This window comes from Spermophilus citellus, assembly GCF_964194105.1.
Source record: "Spermophilus citellus genome assembly, chromosome: 8".
NCBI lineage: Eukaryota > Metazoa > Chordata > Mammalia > Rodentia > Sciuridae > Spermophilus > Spermophilus citellus.
Genome location: NC_138189.1, coordinates 77,581,110 through 77,600,513, shown reverse-complemented (window position 1 = coordinate 77,600,513; position 19,404 = coordinate 77,581,110).

Below are 19,404 nucleotides of genomic sequence, written 5' to 3'. Positions count from 1 at the left end.
GTAACAGTTTGAATTTTTAGGTTTCACTCTGTTTTCTCCTATATTGATAGATGTATTTGGAACTCTAAATCCAACACGGTTTGTGCTGGCTTCTTGAAACTTGACACAATAAAGTAGTTTCACGTTCTATCTCTATGTTTTGTTTCTTCTTGATGTAGCCCTAAGCAGTGACTGGCGAGAAACACTTTCATGGAAAGGGGTTGCCAAGCTTCCAAAAATTACGAATCTCCAGAAATCTCAGCAAATACTTTTTCACCCAAACTGGATGATACTTTCAGGTAATGATCAGTACACTAAGGCGACTTGGTTTCCCAAATTTCGTTCTTCTATGTTGAAGCGTTCGTTTCCAGTAACAGCTTGAATTTTTAGGTTTCACTCTTTTTACTCCTTTATTGATAGATGTATTTGGAACTCTAAATCCAACACGGTTTATGCTAGCTTCTTGAAACTTGACACAGTACAGTAGTTTCACGTTCTGTCTCTATGTATTGTTTCCTCTTGATGTAGCCCTAAGCAGTGACTGGCGAGAAACACTTTCATGGAAAGGGGTTGCCAAGCTTCCAAAAATTACGAATCTCCAGAAATCTCAGCAAATACTTTTTCACCCAAACTGGATGATACTTTCAGGTAATGATCAGTACACTAAGCCCACTTGCTTCACCAAATTTTGTTCTTCTACGTTGAAGCGTTCGTTTCCAGTAACAGCTTGAATTTTTAGGTTTCACTCTTTTTACTCCTATATTGATAGATGTATTTGGAACTCTAAATCCAACACGGTTTATGCTAGCTTCTTGAAACTTGACACAGTACAGTAGTTTCACGTTCTGTCTCTATGTATTGTTTCCTCTTGATGTAGCCCTAAGCAGTGACTGGCGAGAAACACTTTCATGGAAAGGGGTTGCCAAGCTTCCAAAAATTACGAATCTCCAGAAATCTCAGCAAATACTTTTTCACCCAAACTGGATGATACTTTCAGGTAATGATCAGTACACTAAGGCGACTTGGTTTCCCAAATTTCGTTCTTCTATGTTGAAGCATTCGTTTCCAGTAACAGTTTGAATTTTTAGGTTTCACTCTGTTTTCTCCTATATTGATAGATGTATTTGGAACTCTAAATCCAACACGGTTTGTGCTGGCTTCTTGAAACTTGACACAATAAAGTAGTTTCACGTTCTATCTCTATGTTTTCTTTCTTCTTGATGTAGCCCTAAGCAGTGACTGGCGAGAAACACTTTCATGGAAAGGGGTTGCCAAGCTTCCAAAAATTACGAATCTCCAGAAATCTCAGCAAATACTTTTTCACCCAAACTGGATGATACTTTCAGGTAATGATCAGTACACTAAGGCGACTTGGTTTCCCAAATTTCGTTCTTCTATGTTGAAGCGTTCGTTTCCAGTAACAGTTTGAATTTTTAGGTTTCACTCTGTTTTCTCCTATATTGATAGATGTATTTGGATCTCTAAATCCAACACGGTTTGTGCTAGCTTCATGAAACTTGACACAATAAAGTAGTTTCACGTTCTATCTCTATGTTTTGTTTCCTCTTGATGTAGCCCTAAGCAGTGACTGGCGAGAAACACTTTCATGGAAAGGGGTTGCCAAGCTTCCAAAAATTACGAATCTCCAGAAATCTCAGCAAATACTTTTTAACCCAAACTGGATGATACTTTCAGGTAATGATCAGTACACTAAGCCCACTTGCTTCACCAAATTTTGTTCTTCTACGTTGAAGCGTTCGTTTCCAGTAACAGCTTGAATTTTTAGGTTTCACTCTTTTTACTCCTATATTGATAGATGTATTTGGAACTCTAAATCCAACACGGTTTATGCTAGCTTCTTGAAACTTGACACAGTACAGTAGTTTCACGTTCTGTCTCTATGTATTGTTTCCTCTTGATGTAGCCCTAAGCAGTGACTGGCGAGAAACACTTTCATGGAAAGGGGTTGCCAAGCTTCCAAAAATTACGAATCTCCAGAAATCTCAGCAAATACTTTTTCACCCAAACTGGATGATACTTTCAGGTAATGATCAGTACACTAAGGCGACTTGGTTTCCCAAATTTCGTTCTTCTATGTTGAAGCATTCGTTTCCAGTAACAGTTTGAATTTTTAGGTTTCACTCTGTTTTCTCCTATATTGATAGATGTATTTGGAACTCTAAATCCAACACGGTTTGTGCTGGCTTCTTGAAACTTGACACAATAAAGTAGTTTCACGTTCTATCTCTATGTTTTGTTTCTTCTTGATGTAGCCCTAAGCAGTGACTGGCGAGAAACACTTTCATGGAAAGGGGTTGCCAAGCTTCCAAAAATTACGAATCTCCAGAAATCTCAGCAAATACTTTTTCACCCAAACTGGATGATACTTTCAGGTAATGATCAGTACACTAAGGCGACTTGGTTTCCCAAATTTCGTTCTTCTATGTTGAAGCGTTCGTTTCCAGTAACAGTTTCGATTTTTAGGTTTCACTCTGTTTTCTCCTATATTGATAGATGTATTTGGATCTCTAAATCCAACACGGTTTGTGCTAGCTTCTTGAAACTTGACACAATAAAGTAGTTTCACGTTCTATCTCTATGTTTTGTTTCCTCTTGATGTAGCCCTAAGCAGTGACTGGCGAGAAACACTTTCATGGAAAGGGGTTGCCAAGCTTCCAAAAATTACGAATCTCCAGAAATCTCAGCAAATACTTTTTAACCCAAACTGGATGATACTTTCAGGTAATGATCAGTACACTAAGGCGACTTGGTTTCCCAAATTTCGTTCTTCTATGTTGAAGCGTTCGTTTCCAGTAACAGTTTCAATTTTTAGGTTTCACTCTGTTTACTCCTATATTGATAGATGTATTTGGAACTCTAAAACCAACACGGTTTATGCTAGCTTCTTGAAACTTGACACAGTACAGTAGTTTCACGTTCTATCTCTATGTATTGTTTCCTCTTGATGTAGCCCTAAGCAGTGACTGGCGAGAAACACTTTCATGGAAAGGGGTTGCCAAGCTTCCAAAAATTACGAATCTCCAGAAATCTCAGCAAATACTTTTTCACCCAAACTGGATGATACTTTCAGGTAATGATCAGTACACTAAGGCGACTTGGTTTCCCAAATTTCGTTCTTCTATGTTGAAGCATTCGTTTCCAGTAACAGTTTGAATTTTTAGGTTTCACTCTGTTTTCTCCTATATTGATAGATGTATTTGGAACTCTAAATCCAACACGGTTTGTGCTGGCTTCTTGAAACTTGACACAATAAAGTAGTTTCACGTTCTATCTCTATGTTTTCTTTCTTCTTGATGTAGCCCTAAGCAGTGACTGGCGAGAAACACTTTCATGGAAAGGGGTTGCCAAGCTTCCAAAAATTACGAATCTCCAGAAATCTCAGCAAATACTTTTTCACCCAAACTGGATGATACTTTCAGGTAATGATCAGTACACTAAGGCGACTTGGTTTCCCAAATTTCGTTCTTCTATGTTGAAGCGTTCGTTTCCAGTAACAGTTTGAATTTTTAGGTTTCACTCTGTTTTCTCCTATATTGATAGATGTATTTGGAACTCTAAATCCAACACGGTTTGTGCTAGCTTCATGAAACTTGACACAATAAAGTAGTTTCACGTTCTATCTCTATGTTTTGTTTCCTCTTGATGTAGCCCTAAGCAGTGACTGGCGAGAAACACTTTCATGGAAAGGGGTTGCCAAGCTTCCAAAAATTACGAATCTCCAGAAATCTCAGCAAATACTTTTTCACCCAAACTGGATGATACTTTCAGGTAATGATCAGTACACTAAGCCCACTTGCTTCACCAAATTTTGTTCTTCTACGTTGAAGCGTTCGTTTCCAGTAACAGCTTGAATTTTTAGGTTTCACTCTTTTTACTCCTATATTGATAGATGTATTTGGAACTCTAAATCCAACACGGTTTATGCTAGCTTCTTGAAACTTGACACAGTACAGTAGTTTCACGTTCTGTCTCTATGTATTGTTTCCTCTTGATGTAGCCCTAAGCAGTGACTGGCGAGAAACACTTTCATGGAAAGGGGTTGCCAAGCTTCCAAAAATTACGAATCTCCAGAAATCTCAGCAAATACTTTTTCACCCAAACTGGATGATACTTTCAGGTAATGATCAGTACACTAAGGCGACTTGGTTTCCCAAATTTCGTTCTTCTATGTTGAAGCATTCGTTTCCAGTAACAGTTTGAATTTTTAGGTTTCACTCTGTTTTCTCCTATATTGATAGATGTATTTGGAACTCTAAATCCAACACGGTTTGTGCTGGCTTCTTGAAACTTGACACAATAAAGTAGTTTCACGTTCTATCTCTATGTTTTGTTTCTTCTTGATGTAGCCCTAAGCAGTGACTGGCGAGAAACACTTTCATGGAAAGGGGTTGCCAAGCTTCCAAAAATTACGAATCTCCAGAAATCTCAGCAAATACTTTTTCACCCAAACTGGATGATACTTTCAGGTAATGATCAGTACACTAAGGCGACTTGGTTTCCCAAATTTCGTTCTTCTATGTTGAAGCGTTCGTTTCCAGTAACAGTTTCAATTTTTAGGTTTCACTCTGTTTTCTCCTATATTGATAGATGTATTTGGATCTCTAAATCCAACACGGTTTGTGCTAGCTTCTTGAAACTTGACACAATAAAGTAGTTTCACGTTCTATCTCTATGTTTTGTTTCCTCTTGATGTAGCCCTAAGCAGTGACTGGCGAGAAACACTTTCATGGAAAGGGGTTGCCAAGCTTCCAAAAATTACGAATCTCCAGAAATCTCAGCAAATACTTTTTAACCCAAACTGGATGATACTTTCAGGTAATGATCAGTACACTAAGGCGACTTGGTTTCCCAAATTTCGTTCTTCTATGTTGAAGCGTTCGTTTCCAGTAACAGTTTCAATTTTTAGGTTTCACTCTGTTTACTCCTATATTGATAGATGTATTTGGAACTCTAAAACCAACACGGTTTATGCTAGCTTCTTGAAACTTGACACAGTACAGTAGTTTCACGTTCTATCTCTATGTATTGTTTCCTCTTGATGTAGCCCTAAGCAGTGACTGGCGAGAAACACTTTCATGGAAAGGGGTTGCCAAGCTTCCAAAAATTACGAATCTCCAGAAATCTCAGCAAATACTTTTTCACCCAAACTGGATGATACTTTCAGGTAATGATCAGTACACTAAGGCGACTTGGTTTCCCAAATTTCGTTCTTCTATGTTGAAGCATTCGTTTCCAGTAACAGTTTGAATTTTTAGGTTTCACTCTGTTTTCTCCTATATTGATAGATGTATTTGGAACTCTAAATCCAACACGGTTTGTGCTGGCTTCTTGAAACTTGACACAATAAAGTAGTTTCACGTTCTATCTCTATGTTTTCTTTCTTCTTGATGTAGCCCTAAGCAGTGACTGGCGAGAAACACTTTCATGGAAAGGGGTTGCCAAGCTTCCAAAAATTACGAATCTCCAGAAATCTCAGCAAATACTTTTTCACCCAAACTGGATGATACTTTCAGGTAATGATCAGTACACTAAGGCGACTTGGTTTCCCAAATTTCGTTCTTCTATGTTGAAGCGTTCGTTTCCAGTAACAGTTTGAATTTTTAGGTTTCACTCTGTTTTCTCCTATATTGATAGATGTATTTGGAACTCTAAATCCAACACGGTTTGTGCTAGCTTCATGAAACTTGACACAATAAAGTAGTTTCACGTTCTATCTCTATGTTTTGTTTCCTCTTGATGTAGCCCTAAGCAGTGACTGGCGAGAAACACTTTCATGGAAAGGGGTTGCCAAGCTTCCAAAAATTACGAATCTCCAGAAATCTCAGCAAATACTTTTTCACCCAAACTGGATGATACTTTCAGGTAATGATCAGTACACTAAGCCCACTTGCTTCACCAAATTTTGTTCTTCTACGTTGAAGCGTTCGTTTCCAGTAACAGCTTGAATTTTTAGGTTTCACTCTTTTTACTCCTATATTGATAGATGTATTTGGAACTCTAAATCCAACACGGTTTATGCTAGCTTCTTGAAACTTGACACAGTACAGTAGTTTCACGTTCTGTCTCTATGTATTGTTTCCTCTTGATGTAGCCCTAAGCAGTGACTGGCGAGAAACACTTTCATGGAAAGGGGTTGCCAAGCTTCCAAAAATTACGAATCTCCAGAAATCTCAGCAAATACTTTTTCACCCAAACTGGATGATACTTTCAGGTAATGATCAGTACACTAAGGCGACTTGGTTTCCCAAATTTCGTTCTTCTATGTTGAAGCATTCGTTTCCAGTAACAGTTTGAATTTTTAGGTTTCACTCTGTTTTCTCCTATATTGATAGATGTATTTGGAACTCTAAATCCAACACGGTTTGTGCTGGCTTCTTGAAACTTGACACAATAAAGTAGTTTCACGTTCTATCTCTATGTTTTGTTTCTTCTTGATGTAGCCCTAAGCAGTGACTGGCGAGAAACACTTTCATGGAAAGGGGTTGCCAAGCTTCCAAAAATTACGAATCTCCAGAAATCTCAGCAAATACTTTTTCACCCAAACTGGATGATACTTTCAGGTAATGATCAGTACACTAAGGCGACTTGGTTTCCCAAATTTCGTTCTTCTATGTTGAAGCGTTCGTTTCCAGTAACAGTTTCAATTTTTAGGTTTCACTCTGTTTTCTCCTATATTGATAGATGTATTTGGATCTCTAAATCCAACACGGTTTGTGCTAGCTTCTTGAAACTTGACACAATAAAGTAGTTTCACGTTCTATCTCTATGTTTTGTTTCCTCTTGATGTAGCCCTAAGCAGTGACTGGCGAGAAACACTTTCATGGAAAGGGGTTGCCAAGCTTCCAAAAATTACGAATCTCCAGAAATCTCAGCAAATACTTTTTAACCCAAACTGGATGATACTTTCAGGTAATGATCAGTACACTAAGGCGACTTGGTTTCCCAAATTTCGTTCTTCTATGTTGAAGCGTTCGTTTCCAGTAACAGTTTCAATTTTTAGGTTTCACTCTGTTTACTCCTATATTGATAGATGTATTTGGAACTCTAAAACCAACACGGTTTATGCTAGCTTCTTGAAACTTGACACAGTACAGTAGTTTCACGTTCTATCTCTATGTATTGTTTCCTCTTGATGTAGCCCTAAGCAGTGACTGGCGAGAAACACTTTCATGGAAAGGGGTTGCCAAGCTTCCAAAAATTACGAATCTCCAGAAATCTCAGCAAATACTTTTTCACCCAAACTGGATGATACTTTCAGGTAATGATCAGTACACTAAGGCGACTTGGTTTCCCAAATTTCGTTCTTCTATGTTGAAGCATTCGTTTCCAGTAACAGTTTGAATTTTTAGGTTTCACTCTGTTTTCTCCTATATTGATAGATGTATTTGGAACTCTAAATCCAACACGGTTTGTGCTGGCTTCTTGAAACTTGACACAATAAAGTAGTTTCACGTTCTATCTCTATGTTTTGTTTCTTCTTGATGTAGCCCTAAGCAGTGACTGGCGAGAAACACTTTCATGGAAAGGGGTTGCCAAGCTTCCAAAAATTACGAATCTCCAGAAATCTCAGCAAATACTTTTTCACCCAAACTGGATGATACTTTCAGGTAATGATCAGTACACTAAGGCGACTTGGTTTCCCAAATTTCGTTCTTCTATGTTGAAGCGTTCGTTTCCAGTAACAGCTTGAATTTTTAGGTTTCACTCTTTTTACTCCTTTATTGATAGATGTATTTGGAACTCTAAATCCAACACGGTTTATGCTAGCTTCTTGAAACTTGACACAGTACAGTAGTTTCACGTTCTGTCTCTATGTATTGTTTCCTCTTGATGTAGCCCTAAGCAGTGACTGGCGAGAAACACTTTCATGGAAAGGGGTTGCCAAGCTTCCAAAAATTACGAATCTCCAGAAATCTCAGCAAATACTTTTTCACCCAAACTGGATGATACTTTCAGGTAATGATCAGTACACTAAGCCCACTTGCTTCACCAAATTTTGTTCTTCTACGTTGAAGCGTTCGTTTCCAGTAACAGCTTGAATTTTTAGGTTTCACTCTTTTTACTCCTATATTGATAGATGTATTTGGAACTCTAAATCCAACACGGTTTATGCTAGCTTCTTGAAACTTGACACAGTACAGTAGTTTCACGTTCTGTCTCTATGTATTGTTTCCTCTTGATGTAGCCCTAAGCAGTGACTGGCGAGAAACACTTTCATGGAAAGGGGTTGCCAAGCTTCCAAAAATTACGAATCTCCAGAAATCTCAGCAAATACTTTTTCACCCAAACTGGATGATACTTTCAGGTAATGATCAGTACACTAAGGCGACTTGGTTTCCCAAATTTTGTTCTTCTATGTTGAAGCATTCGTTTCCAGTAACAGTTTGAATTTTTAGGTTTCACTCTGTTTTCTCCTATATTGATAGATGTATTTGGAACTCTAAATCCAACACGGTTTGTGCTGGCTTCTTGAAACTTGACACAATAAAGTAGTTTCACGTTCTATCTCTATGTTTTCTTTCTTCTTGATGTAGCCCTAAGCAGTGACTGGCGAGAAACACTTTCATGGAAAGGGGTTGCCAAGCTTCCAAAAATTACGAATCTCCAGAAATCTCAGCAAATACTTTTTCACCCAAACTGGATGATACTTTCAGGTAATGATCAGTACACTAAGGCGACTTGGTTTCCCAAATTTCGTTCTTCTATGTTGAAGCGTTCGTTTCCAGTAACAGTTTGAATTTTTAGGTTTCACTCTGTTTTCTCCTATATTGATAGATGTATTTGGAACTCTAAATCCAACACGGTTTGTGCTAGCTTCATGAAACTTGACACAATAAAGTAGTTTCACGTTCTATCTCTATGTTTTGTTTCCTCTTGATGTAGCCCTAAGCAGTGACTGGCGAGAAACACTTTCATGGAAAGGGGTTGCCAAGCTTCCAAAAATTACGAATCTCCAGAAATCTCAGCAAATACTTTTTAACCCAAACTGGATGATACTTTCAGGTAATGATCAGTACACTAAGCCCACTTGCTTCACCAAATTTTGTTCTTCTACGTTGAAGCGTTCGTTTCCAGTAACAGCTTGAATTTTTAGGTTTCACTCTTTTTACTCCTATATTGATAGATGTATTTGGAACTCTAAATCCAACACGGTTTATGCTAGCTTCTTGAAACTTGACACAGTACAGTAGTTTCACGTTCTGTCTCTATGTATTGTTTCCTCTTGATGTAGCCCTAAGCAGTGACTGGCGAGAAACACTTTCATGGAAAGGGGTTGCCAAGCTTCCAAAAATTACGAATCTCCAGAAATCTCAGCAAATACTTTTTCACCCAAACTGGATGATACTTTCAGGTAATGATCAGTACACTAAGGCGACTTGGTTTCCCAAATTTCGTTCTTCTATGTTGAAGCATTCGTTTCCAGTAACAGTTTGAATTTTTAGGTTTCACTCTGTTTTCTCCTATATTGATAGATGTATTTGGAACTCTAAATCCAACACGGTTTGTGCTGGCTTCTTGAAACTTGACACAATAAAGTAGTTTCACGTTCTATCTCTATGTTTTGTTTCTTCTTGATGTAGCCCTAAGCAGTGACTGGCGAGAAACACTTTCATGGAAAGGGGTTGCCAAGCTTCCAAAAATTACGAATCTCCAGAAATCTCAGCAAATACTTTTTCACCCAAACTGGATGATACTTTCAGGTAATGATCAGTACACTAAGGCGACTTGGTTTCCCAAATTTCGTTCTTCTATGTTGAAGCGTTCGTTTCCAGTAACAGTTTCGATTTTTAGGTTTCACTCTGTTTTCTCCTATATTGATAGATGTATTTGGATCTCTAAATCCAACACGGTTTGTGCTAGCTTCTTGAAACTTGACACAATAAAGTAGTTTCACGTTCTATCTCTATGTTTTGTTTCCTCTTGATGTAGCCCTAAGCAGTGACTGGCGAGAAACACTTTCATGGAAAGGGGTTGCCAAGCTTCCAAAAATTACGAATCTCCAGAAATCTCAGCAAATACTTTTTAACCCAAACTGGATGATACTTTCAGGTAATGATCAGTACACTAAGGCGACTTGGTTTCCCAAATTTCGTTCTTCTATGTTGAAGCGTTCGTTTCCAGTAACAGTTTCAATTTTTAGGTTTCACTCTGTTTACTCCTATATTGATAGATGTATTTGGAACTCTAAAACCAACACGGTTTATGCTAGCTTCTTGAAACTTGACACAGTACAGTAGTTTCACGTTCTATCTCTATGTATTGTTTCCTCTTGATGTAGCCCTAAGCAGTGACTGGCGAGAAACACTTTCATGGAAAGGGGTTGCCAAGCTTCCAAAAATTACGAATCTCCAGAAATCTCAGCAAATACTTTTTCACCCAAACTGGATGATACTTTCAGGTAATGATCAGTACACTAAGGCGACTTGGTTTCCCAAATTTCGTTCTTCTATGTTGAAGCATTCGTTTCCAGTAACAGTTTGAATTTTTAGGTTTCACTCTGTTTTCTCCTATATTGATAGATGTATTTGGAACTCTAAATCCAACACGGTTTGTGCTGGCTTCTTGAAACTTGACACAATAAAGTAGTTTCACGTTCTATCTCTATGTTTTCTTTCTTCTTGATGTAGCCCTAAGCAGTGACTGGCGAGAAACACTTTCATGGAAAGGGGTTGCCAAGCTTCCAAAAATTACGAATCTCCAGAAATCTCAGCAAATACTTTTTCACCCAAACTGGATGATACTTTCAGGTAATGATCAGTACACTAAGGCGACTTGGTTTCCCAAATTTCGTTCTTCTATGTTGAAGCGTTCGTTTCCAGTAACAGTTTGAATTTTTAGGTTTCACTCTGTTTTCTCCTATATTGATAGATGTATTTGGAACTCTAAATCCAACACGGTTTGTGCTAGCTTCATGAAACTTGACACAATAAAGTAGTTTCACGTTCTATCTCTATGTTTTGTTTCCTCTTGATGTAGCCCTAAGCAGTGACTGGCGAGAAACACTTTCATGGAAAGGGGTTGCCAAGCTTCCAAAAATTACGAATCTCCAGAAATCTCAGCAAATACTTTTTCACCCAAACTGGATGATACTTTCAGGTAATGATCAGTACACTAAGCCCACTTGCTTCACCAAATTTTGTTCTTCTACGTTGAAGCGTTCGTTTCCAGTAACAGCTTGAATTTTTAGGTTTCACTCTTTTTACTCCTATATTGATAGATGTATTTGGAACTCTAAATCCAACACGGTTTATGCTAGCTTCTTGAAACTTGACACAGTACAGTAGTTTCACGTTCTGTCTCTATGTATTGTTTCCTCTTGATGTAGCCCTAAGCAGTGACTGGCGAGAAACACTTTCATGGAAAGGGGTTGCCAAGCTTCCAAAAATTACGAATCTCCAGAAATCTCAGCAAATACTTTTTCACCCAAACTGGATGATACTTTCAGGTAATGATCAGTACACTAAGGCGACTTGGTTTCCCAAATTTCGTTCTTCTATGTTGAAGCATTCGTTTCCAGTAACAGTTTGAATTTTTAGGTTTCACTCTGTTTTCTCCTATATTGATAGATGTATTTGGAACTCTAAATCCAACACGGTTTGTGCTGGCTTCTTGAAACTTGACACAATAAAGTAGTTTCACGTTCTATCTCTATGTTTTGTTTCTTCTTGATGTAGCCCTAAGCAGTGACTGGCGAGAAACACTTTCATGGAAAGGGGTTGCCAAGCTTCCAAAAATTACGAATCTCCAGAAATCTCAGCAAATACTTTTTCACCCAAACTGGATGATACTTTCAGGTAATGATCAGTACACTAAGGCGACTTGGTTTCCCAAATTTCGTTCTTCTATGTTGAAGCGTTCGTTTCCAGTAACAGTTTCAATTTTTAGGTTTCACTCTGTTTTCTCCTATATTGATAGATGTATTTGGATCTCTAAATCCAACACGGTTTGTGCTAGCTTCTTGAAACTTGACACAATAAAGTAGTTTCACGTTCTATCTCTATGTTTTGTTTCCTCTTGATGTAGCCCTAAGCAGTGACTGGCGAGAAACACTTTCATGGAAAGGGGTTGCCAAGCTTCCAAAAATTACGAATCTCCAGAAATCTCAGCAAATACTTTTTAACCCAAACTGGATGATACTTTCAGGTAATGATCAGTACACTAAGGCGACATGGTTTCCCAAATTTCGTTCTTCTATGTTGAAGCGTTCGTTTCCAGTAACAGTTTCAATTTTTAGGTTTCACTCTGTTTACTCCTATATTGATAGATGTATTTGGAACTCTAAAACCAACACGGTTTATGCTAGCTTCTTGAAACTTGACACAGTACAGTAGTTTCACGTTCTATCTCTATGTATTGTTTCCTCTTGATGTAGCCCTAAGCAGTGACTGGCGAGAAACACTTTCATGGAAAGGGGTTGCCAAGCTTCCAAAAATTACGAATCTCCAGAAATCTCAGCAAATACTTTTTCACCCAAACTGGATGATACTTTCAAGTAATGATCAGTACACTAAGGCGACTTGGTTTCCCAAATTTCGTTCTTCTATGTTGAAGCATTCGTTTCCAGTAACTGTTTGAATTTTTAGGTTTCACGCTGTTTACTCCTATATTGATAGATGTATTTGGAACTCTAAATCCAACACGGTTTATGCTAGCTTCTTGAAACTTGACACAGTACAGTAGTTTCACGTTCTATCTCTATGTATTGTTTCCTCTTGCTGTAGCCCTAAGCAGTGACTGGCGAGAAACACTTTCATGGAAAGGGGTTGCCAAGCCAAGCTTCCAAAAATTACGAATCTCCAGAAATCTCAGCAAATACTTTTTCACCCAAACTGGATGATACTTTCAGGTAATGATCAGTACACTAAGCCCACTTGCTTCACCAAATTTTGTTCTTCTATGTTGAAGCGTTCGTTTCCAGTAACATCTTGAATTTTTATGTTTCACTCTGTTTACTCCTATATTGATAGATGTATTTGGAACTCTAAATCCAACAGGGTTTGTACTAGCTTCTTGAAACTTGACACAATGAATTAGTTTCACGTTCTATCTCTATGTTTTGTTTCCTATTGATGTAGCCCTAAGCAGTGACTGGCGAGAAACACTTTCATGGAAAGGGTTTGCCAAGCTTCCAAAAATTACGAATCTCCAGAAATCTCAGCAAATATTTTTTCACCCAAACTGGATGATACTTTCAGGTAATGATCAGTAAACTAAGGCGACTTGGTTTCCCAAATTTCGTTCTTCTATATTGAAGCGTTCGTTTCCAATAACAGTTTGAATTTTTAGGTTTCACTCTGTTTACTCCTACATTGATAGATGTATTTGGAACTCTAAATCCAACACGGTTTGTGCTAGCTTCTTGAAACTTGACACAATAAATTAGTTTCACGTTCTATCTCTATGTTTTGTTTCCTCTTGATGTAGCCCTAAGCAGTGACGGGCGAGAAACACTTTCATGGAAAGGGGTTGCCAAGCTTCTAAAAATTACGAATCTCCAGAAATCTCAGCAAATACTTTTTCACCCAAACTGGATGATACTTTCAGGTAATGATCAGTACACTAAGGCGACTTGGTTTCCCAAATTTCGTTCTTCTATGTTGAAGCGTTCGTTTCCAGTAACAGTTTGAATTTTTAGGTTTCACTCTGTTTTCTCCTATATTGTTAGATGTATTTGGAACTCTAAATCCAACACAGTTTGTGCTAGCTTCTTGAAAGTTGACACAATAAAGTAGTTTCACGTTCTATCTCTATGTTTTGTTTCCTCTTGATGTAGCCCTAAGCAGTGACTGGCGAGAAACACTTTCATGGAAAGGGGTTGCCAAGCTTCCAAAAATACGAATCTCCAGAAATCTCAGCAAATACTTTTTCACCCAAACTGGATGATACTTTCAGGTAATGATCAGTACACTAAGGCGACTTGGTTTCCCAAATTTCGTTATCCTACGTTGAAGCGTTCGTTTCCAGTAACAGTTTGAATTTTTAGGTTTCACTCTGTTTACTCCTATATTGATAGATGTATTTGGAAATCTAAATCCAACACGGTTTGTGCTAGCTTCTTGAAACTTGACACAGTACAGTAGTTTCACGTTCGATCTCTATGTTTTGTTTCCTCTTGATGTAGCCCTAAGCAGTGACTGGCGAGAAACACTTTCATGGAAAGGGGTTGCCAAGCTTCCAAAAATTACGAATCTCCAGAAATCACAGCAAATACTTTTTCACCCAAACTGGATGATACATTCAGGTAATGATCAGTACACTAAGGCGACTTGGTTCCCAAAATTTCGTTCTTCTATGTTGAAGCATTCGTTTCCAGTAACAGTTTGAATTTTTAGGTTTCACTCTGTTTTCTCCTATATTGATAGATGTATTTGGAACTCTAAATCCAACACGGTTTATGCTAGCTTCTTGAAACTTGACACAGTACAGTAGTTTCACGTTCTATCTCTATGTATTGTTTCCTCTTGATGTAGCCCTAAGCAGTGACTGGCGAGAAACACTTTCATTGAAAGGGGTTGCCAAGCTTCCAAAAATTACGAATCTCCAGAAATCTCAGCAAATACTTTTTCACCCAAACTGGATGATACTTTCAGGTAATGATCAGTACACTAAGCCCACTTGCTTCACCAAATTTTGTTCTTCTACGTTGAAGCGTTCGTTTCCAGTAACAGCTTGAATTTTTAGGTTTCACTCTTTTTACTCCTATATTGATAGATGTATTTGGAACTCTAAATCCAACACGGTTTATGCTAGCTTCTTGAAACTTGACACAGTACAGTAGTTTCACGTTCTGTCTCTATGTATTGTTTCCTCTTGCTGTAGCCCTAAGCAGTGACTGGCGAGAAACACTTTCATGGAAAGGGGTTGCCAAGCTTCCAAAAATTACGAATCTCCAGAAATCTCAGCAAATACTTTTTCACCCAAACTGGATGATACTTTCAGGTAATGATCAGTACACTAAGGCGACTTGGTTTCCCAAATTTCGTTCTTCTATGTTGAAGCGTTCGTTTCCAGTAACAGTTTGAATTTTTAGGTTTCACTCTGTTTTCTCCTATATTGATAGATGTATTTGGAACTCTAAATCCAACACGGTTTGTGCTAGCTTCTTGAAACTTGACACAATAAAGTAGTTTCACGTTCTATCTCTATGTTTTGTTTCCTCTTGATGTAGCCCTAAGCAGTGACTGGCGAGAAACACTTTCATGGAAAGGGGTTGCCAAGCTTCCAAAAATTACGAATCTCCAGAAATCTCAGCAAATACTTTTTCACCCAAACTGGATGATACTTTCAGGTAATGATCAGTACACTAAGGCGACTTGGTTTCCCAAATTTCGTTCTTCTATGTTGAAGCGTTCGTTTCCAGTAACAGTTTGAATTTTTAGGTTTCACTCTGTTTTCTCCTATATTGATAGATGTATTTGGAACTCTAAATCCAACACGGTTTGTGCTAGCTTCTTGAAACTTGACACAATAAAGTAGTTTCACGTTCTATCTCTATGTTTTGTTTCCTCTTGATGTAGCCCTAAGCAGTGACTGGCGAGAAACACTTTCATGGAAAGGGGTTGCCAAGCTTCCAAAAATTACGAATCTCCAGAAATCTCAGCAAATACTTTTTCACTCAAACTGGATGATACTTTCAGGTAATGATCAGTACACTAAGGCGACTTGGTTTCCCAAATTTCGTTCTTCTATGTTGAAGCGTTCGTTTCCAGTAACAGTTTGAATTTTTAGGTTTCACTCTGTTTTCTCCTATATTGATAGATGTATTTGGAACTCTAAATCCAACACGGTTTGTGCTAGCTTCTTGAAACTTGACACAATAAAGTAGTTTCACGTTCTATCTCTATGTTTTGTTTCCTCTTGATGTAGCCCTAAGCAGTGACTGGCGAGAAACACTTTCATGGAAAGGGGTTGCCAAGCTTCCAAAAATTACGAATCTCCAGAAATCTCAGCAAATACTTTTTCACCCAAACTGGATGATACTTTCAGGTAATGATCAGTACACTAAGGCGACTTGGTTTCCCAAATTTCGTTCTTCTATGTTGAAACGTTCGTTTCCAGTAACAGTTTGAATTTTTAGGTTTCACTCTGTTTTCTCCTATATTGTTAGATGTATTTGGAACTCTAAATCCAACACGGTTTGTGCTAGCTTCTTGAAAGTTGACACAATAAAGTAGTTTCACGTTCTATCTCTATGTTTTGTTTCCTCTTGATGTAGCCCTAAGCAGTGACTGGCGAGAAACACTTTCATGGAAAGGGGTTGCCAAGCTTCCAAAAATTACGAATCTCCAGAAATCTCAGCAAATACTTTTTCACCTAAACTGGATGATACTTTCAGGTAATGATCAGTACACTAAGGCGACTTGGTTTCCCAAATTTCGTTATCCTACGTTGAAGCGTTCGTTTCCAGTAACAGTTTGAATTTTTAGGTTTCACTCTGTTTACTCCTATATTGATAGATGTATTTGGAAATCTAAATCCAACACGGTTTGTGCTAGCTTCTTGAAAGTTGACACAATAAAGTAGTTTCACGTTCTATCTCTATGTTTTGTTTCCTCTTGATGTAGCCCTAAGCAGTGACTGGCGAGAAACACTTTCATGGAAAGGGGTTGCCAAGCTTCCAAAAATTACGAATCTCCAGAAATCTCAGCAAATACTTTTTCACCCAAACTGGATGATACTTTCAGGTAATGATCAGTACACTAAGGCGACTTGGTTTCCCAAATTTCGTTCTTCTATGTTGAAGCGTTCGTTTCCAGTAACAGTTTGAATTTTTAGGTTTCACTCTGTTTTCTCCTATATTGATAGATGTATTTGGAACTCTAAATCCAACACGGTTTGTGCTAGCTTCTTGAAACTTGACACAATAAAGTAGTTTCACGTTCTATCTCTATGTTTTGTTTCCTCTTGATGTAGCCCTAAGCAGTGACTGGCGAGAAACACTTTCATGGAAAGGGGTTGCCAAGCTTCCAAAAATTACGAATCTCCAGAAATCTCAGCAAATACTTTTTCACCCAAACTGGATGATACTTTCAGGTAATGATCAGTACACTAAGGCGACTTGGTTTCCCAAATTTTGTTCTTCTATGTTGAAGCGTTCGTTTCCAGTAACAGTTTCAATTTTTAGGTTTCACTCTGTTTACTCCTATATTGATAGATGTATTTGGAACTCTAAATCCAACACGGTTTATGCTAGCTTCTTGAAACTTGACACAGTACAGTAGTTTCACGTTCTATCTCTATGTATTGTTTCCTCTTGATGTAGACCTAAGCAGTGACTGGCGAGAAACACTTTCATGGAAAGGGGTTGCCAAGCTTCCAAAAATTACGAATCTCCAGAAATCTCAGCAAATACTTTTTCACCCAAACTGGATGATACTTTCAGGTAATGATCAGTACACTAAGGCGACTTGGTTTCCCAAATTTCGTTCTTCTATGTTGAAGCGTTCGTTTCCAGTAACTGTTTGAATTTTTAGGTTTCACGCTGTTTACTCCTATATTGATAGATGTATTTGGAACTCTAAATCCAACACGGTTTATGCTAGCTTCTTGAAACTTGACACAGTACAGTAGTTTCACGTTCTATCTCTATGTATTGTTTCCTCTTGCTGTAGCCCTCAGCAGTGACTGGCGAGAAACACTTTCATGGAAAGGGGTTGCCAAGCCAAGCTTCCAAAAATTACGAATCTCCAGAAATCTCAGCAAATACCTTTTCACCCAAACTGGATGATACTTTCAGGTAATGATCAGTATACTAAGCCCTCTTGCTTCACCAAATTTTGTTCTTCTATGTTGAAGCGTTCGTTTCCAGTAACATCTTGAATTTTTATGTTTCACTCTGTTTACTCCTATATTGATAGATGTATTTGGAACTCTAAATCCAACACGGTTTGTGCTAGCTTCTTGAAACTTGACACAATGAATTAGTTTCACGTTCTATCTCTATGTTTTGTTTCCTATTGATGTAGCCCTAAGCAGTGACTGGCGAGAAACACTTTCATGGAAAGGGTTTGCCAAGCTTCCAAAAATTACGAATCTCCAGAAATCTCAGCAAATATTTTTTCACCCAAACTGGATGATACTTTCAGGTAATGATCAGTACACTAAGGCGACTTGGTTCCCCAAATTTAGTTCTTCTATATTGAAGCGTTCGTTTCCAGTAACATCTTGAATTTTTATGTTTCACTCTGTTTACTCCTATATTGATAGATGTATTTGGAACTCTAAATCCAACACGGTTTATGCTAGCTTCTTGAAACTTGACACAATAAAGTAGTTTCACGTTCTATCTCTATGTTTTGTTTCTTCTTGATGTAGCCCTAAGCAGTGACTGGCGAGAAACACTTTCATGGAAAGGGGTTGCCAAGCTTCCAAAAATTACGAATCTCCAGAAATCTCAGCAAATACTTTTTCACCCAAACTGGATGATACTTTCAGGTAATGATCAGTACACTAAGGCGACTTGGTTTCCCAAATTTCGTTCTTCTATGTTGAAGCGTTCGTTTCCAGTAACAGTTTGAATTTTTAGGTTTCACTCTGTTTTCTCCTATATTGATAGATGTATTTGGAACTCTAAATCCAACACGGTTTGTGCTAGCTTCTTGAAACTTGACACAATAAAGTAGTTTCACGTTCTATCTCTATGTTTTGTTTCCTCTTGATGTAGCCCTAAGCAGTGACTGGCGAGAAACACTTTCATGGAAAGGGGTTGCCAAGCTTCCAAAAATTACGAATCTCCAGAAATCTCAGCAAATACTTTTTCACCCAAACTGGATGATACTTTCAGGTAATGATCAGTACACTAAGGTGACTTGGTTTCCCAAATTTCGTTCTTCTATGTTGAAGCGTTCGTTTCCAGTAACAGTTTCAATTTTTAGGTTTCACTCTGTTTACTCCTTTATTGATAGATGTATTTGGAACTCTAAATCCAACACGGTTTATGCTAGCTTCTTGAAACTTGACACAGTACAGTAGTTTCACGTTCTATCTCTATGTATTGTTTCCTCTTGATGTAGACCTAAGCAGTGACTGGCGAGAAACACTTTCATGGAAAGGGGTTGCCAAGCTTCCAGAAATTACGAATCTCCAGAAATCTCAGCAAATACTTTTTCACCCAAACTGGATGATACTTTCAGGTAATGATCAGTACACTAAGGCGACTTGGTTTCCCAAATTTCGTTCTTCTATGTTGAAGCGTTCGTTTCCAGTAACAGTTTGAATTTTTAGGTTTCACTATGTTGTCTCCTATATTGATAGATGTATTTGGAACTCTAAATCCAACACGGTTTATGCTAGCTTCTTGAAACTTGACACAGTACAGTAGTTTCACGTTCTATCTCTATGTATTGTTTCCTCTTGCTGTAGCCCTCAGCAGTGACTGGCGAGAAACACTTTCATGGAAAGGGG